Here is a 5,011-nt window from a genome sequence, read left to right as displayed (position 1 = left end):
TTTATTTTAAAATGTTTAGAATTGCGTGTTTCACTGAAGTTAAATGTGGGGCAGCAGTTACTTGTGGGCACTGGGTTGTTTCTGTTGAATTAATGTGGACCGTATTAATTGGGAATAGACTGAGTGGGATCATTCTGTGCTGAATACAATGCTGGGCTGCGGGTTTGCACTCAGTCCCAGTGACGAGGATGCTTTCGACAACAAATCCAAAAGCTACTCGCATTGTGACACCAAATCCAGGGACCACTGACACTGAGACACCAAATCCAGGGACCACTTACACTGAGGCACCAATTCCAGGGACCACTTACACTGAGACTACAAAATTACACAGGATATACGGTACACAAATGGGCCATTCGGAATAACCAGTCCATGCTGGCGTTTGTGCACCATTCGGGGATTAGAGAGTCTTAGTGTGGGCAATGGTCATGATGGTGAAACCACCTCTAGTGAGGGCAAAAGGTGAGAAATGGATGAAGATTTCACGGTGGAATCACACGGTGACTGGTAGGGCCTGGTACAGGAACATAAGAAGTAGGAACAGGCGTCGGTCTCATGGCCGATGTGATCATGGACTCAGCTCCACTTTCCTGCCCGTTCCCCTAAACCTTTATTCCCTTATTGCTGAAAAATCAATGTATCTCCGCCTTAAATTTATTCAATGACCGAGCCTCCACAGCTCTCTGGGGCAGAGAATTCCACAGATTACAACCCTCTGAGAGAAGAAATACCTCCTCATCTCAGTTTTAAATTGGCGGCCCCTTATTCTGAGACTTTGCCCCCTAGTTTTAGTTTCCCCTGTGAGTGGAAATATCCTCTCTGCAAGAACATTGTCGAGCTTCCTCATTATCCTGTATTTTTCAATAAGATCACCTCTCATTCTTCTGAACTCCAATGAGTATAGGCCCAACCTACTCAACCTATCTTCATAAGTCAATCACCTCATCACTGGAATCAACCGAGTGAACTTTCTCTGAACCGCTTCCAATGCAAGCATATTCCTCCCTAAATACGGAGATGAAAACTGTATGCAGTACTCTTGGTTTGGATTCACCAATACCTTGTGCAGTTGTAGCAGGACTTCTCAGCTTTTATAATCCATCACCCTCTCAATAAAGGTCATCATTCCATTTGCCTTTCTGTTTATTGCTGTACCTGCATACTAAAGTGTTGTGTTTCATGCACAAGGACCCCCAACTCCCTCTGTATTGCAGCACTTTGCAATTTTTCTCCATTTAAATTATAATTTGCTTTTCTATTTTTTTCAATTTTGTAATAGGTTATTGTCAGAAGAACTTTTCAGACATGCTGATAATTTGATGCAACCAGCGCAGCAAATGTATCTGTCTGTTCTTTTTCCAAAATACCAAAATCGAACGTCACTAATTAAACGTTGGGTGAGATTTGTAGAGTTGTGGAAGAAGGGATGAAATGAGGCTTGCAGGAAAGAAGGTTCTTTGAATGAACAATTTGTGCGGCAGTTTTGTGACTCATCTGCATGAGGTTAAAGGCATGAAATGGAAAAGGACACGTCCAGTGACACTTATATTGTCAATAATGATTTCTAATTTAATTGCTCATCATCATAGGCAGTTCCTCGGAATCAAGGAAGACTTGCTTCCACTCCTGCAGTGAGTTCTTTGGTGGCTGAACGTTCCGATACGAGAGCCACTGATTTGTCACAGATGGGACTGATAGTTGTTGAGGGAACGGGTGGGTGGGACTAGTTTGTATACGCTCTTTCTGCTGCCTGCACTTGATTTCTGCATGCTTTCGGCGTTGAGACTCGAGGTGTTCAGAGAATTACTATCTCCTAAGCCTCATCATCATCATCATAGGCAATCCCTCGAAATTGAGGAAGAATTGCTTCCACTCTAAAAGTGAGTTCTCAGGTGATTGTACGGTGCAATATGGGAATTATAGTCACTGTCACTGGTAGGACAGACAGTCATTGATGGAAAGTCTGGGTGAGGAGTCTGGTTTCTCAGATGCTCCTTCCGCTACCTTCGCTTGTTTGCAGCATGCTCTCGGCGATGAGACTCGAGGTGTTCAGCGCCCTCCTGGATGCTCTTCCTCCACTTACGGTGGTCTTTGGCCAGGGATTCCAAGGTGCCTAATATCCTACTGACAATCCCAACCACTAACCCCAATCCTAACAAATAACCACAACCACTAAACCCTAAACTCGCACCCAAACCCAGTCCCGAACCAAAGGTTATTCACAGGGATCAGTGGAGGAGCTAAAGACCCGATAATGGAAATATTTAAACAATTATCTTGATGCAAGAAATTCTGCAAGCTATGTAAGTAACAAGAATATATATGAACAAAACTTTCAAAATCAACAAAGACAGTTACAAAGATCACACATTTCAAGGACTATTACATATAGTAACCACATTCAAAAATCGTTAAACAATGTACAAAATAATAGATTTCACGTCTAAAGCATCATAGTTCAATCAATAGTTGGTTGAAAGGAACATCATATGAGTGTAACGTGAGACACTCCGGTTCAATTTATGACACCCACAAGCCGTATACTCAAACAGAACAACCTTGGGATTTGATATCATAAAAGATGGGTGAGAAGTGAAATAATCTACAGTAAGAAAAGGCCCAAAATGGAACAGTCGGTAACAGAACATTAAGGAGATATTATTATGGAGAAATCAAACATTCGACACACTGTGTTTGAACCAAGCTGATTTATTCAATATTTGTATAGAACATTAATCTCCAGCTCAGGTATAGGGGTTATTAAGATCAGCAGAAACAAACAATATCTGCCAGAATGAATATCGTTCAATGCCCAATGCAATCAAATTATATCCTGTTATATTCACCAATGCAGTTTTTAAATGGCGGGTTATTTACCCAGTATGCACCACGGGCGAGAAGGTGCAGAACCCAAACTACAGGAGTTCAGTACGCAGGCGCGCGTCGTGGCTGGTTTTGGAGCATGCGCGGCGAATGTAGTGACGAATGAGAAACGGGCAACATGACCTCCGCAGAAGGGCTCCATTTGAGCGGGAGGAGGGGAGCAATGGACCAGCGCGTCACTTGGAAGGTTTCATAAAGCACCGGTGCCCACCGCAAGCCCGAAATAATAACCGGCATATCGGCGGTTGCAGTTTTGGGGCTTTCTCCCGGTCACAGGCCCAGGCTAACGGCGGCCATCTTCGTGCAGGTGGCGGGTTCAGCGCTCGGCCAGCTTGATTCGGTGAGTCGCAGCGCGCATGTGCGACCATCTTGGTTCAGGAATAAAGTGAGCGATGACAGTGTCTGTTTCTAACCGGGTCCCAGTGGGTAAAGGAATTGGTCAGATATTTTATTTTCACTCGAATTTCTCACCATCTCCCCTAAAGGCGATGCTTAGTACCGACCTTATGGGTTAAGTCCTACATAATTGTAACAGAGAAGGGCCAGAAATATTGAATCCTTGTGTTAGAATCCCCATGTTCAGTCCCAGGGTTAGAATCTCCATCTCATCAATATCATGGGCAGTCCCTCGGAATCGAGGAAGACTTGCTTCCACTCCTGAAGTGATTTTATTGGCGGCTGTCCAGTCGAATACGAGAGCCACAGATTCTGTCACAGGTGGGACAGATAGTCGCTGAGGGAAGGGGTGGGCGGGATTGGTTTGCCGCACGCTCTTTCCGCTGCCTGCACTTGATTTCTGCATGCTCTCTGCATTGAGACTCGAGGTGCTCAGCGCCCTCCCGGATGCACTTCCTCCACTTAGGGTGGTCTTTGACCAAGGACTCCCAGGTGTCAGTGGGGATGTCGCACTTTATCAGGGAGGCTTTGGGGGTGTCCTTGTAACGTTTCTGCTGCCCACGTTTGGCTCGTTTGCCAAGAAGGACCTCCATAAAGAGCACTTGCTTCGGGAGTCCCATGTCTGGCATGCAAACTGTGTGGCCTGCCCAGCGGAGCTGATCGAGTGTGGTCAGTGCTTCAATGCTGGGGCTGTTAGCCTAGACGAGCACACTGATGTTGGTGCGCCTGTCATTCCAGGGGATTTGTCGGATCTTGTGGAGACATCATTGGTGATATATCTCCAACGAGTTGAGGTGTCTACTGTACTTGGTCCGTGCCTTTGAGCCATTCAGGATGGTGGGTATTACTACAGCCCTGTAGACCATGAGCTTGATGGTAGCTTTGAGGGCCTTGTCTTGGATCACTCTTTTCCTCCGCCGGCTGAATACTGCACTGCCGCACTGGAGGTGGTGTTGAATATCCTCATCAATGTCTGCTTTTGTTGATAAGACGCTCCCGCAGTATGGGAAATGCTCCATGTTGTCGAGGGCTGCGCCGTGGATCTTGATGACTGGGTGGCAGTGTTGTACGTCGAGTACTGGCTGGTGGAGGATCTTTGTCTTACGGATATTTAGCGTAAGGCCCATGTTTTCGTGTTCCTCAGTAAATACGTCGACTATATCCTGGAGTTCAGTCTCAGAATGTGCGCAGACACAGGCGTTGTCCACATACTGTAGCTCAACGACAGAGGTTGGGGTTATCTTGGACTTTCTCCCGGAGGCGGCAAAGATTAAACAGCTTCCTGCTGGTTCTGTAGTTTTGTTCCACTCCAGCAGGGAATTTGTTGACTGTGAGGTAGAGCATGGCAACGAGGACAATTGAGAAGAGGGTGGGAGCAATGATGCAGCCCTGTTTGACCCAGGTCCCGACGTGGATTGGGTCTGTAATGGATCCGTTGGTAAGGATTATCACCTGCATGTCATCATGGAGCAGGCGAAGGATGTTGACACATTTTTGAGGGCATCCATATTGGAGAAAGACGCTCCATAGAGCCTCATGGTTCACAGTGTCAAATCCCTTTGTAAGGTTGAAAAAACCCATTTATCACGGCTGGCGCTGGTCCCTGCATTTTTCCTGCAGCTGTCGCGCTGCAAAGATCATGTCCGATGTGCCCCGTGGGGCACTGTGACTCCAGGAGGAGCTCCTCGGCCACAGGGAGAAGACGGTTGAAGAGGACTCGAGCAAAAAC

This window comes from Pristiophorus japonicus, chromosome 23, assembly GCF_044704955.1.
Source record: "Pristiophorus japonicus isolate sPriJap1 chromosome 23, sPriJap1.hap1, whole genome shotgun sequence".
Classification (NCBI taxonomy): Eukaryota; Metazoa; Chordata; class Chondrichthyes; family Pristiophoridae; genus Pristiophorus; species Pristiophorus japonicus.
Note: the sequence above shows the minus strand (reverse complement) of the source record.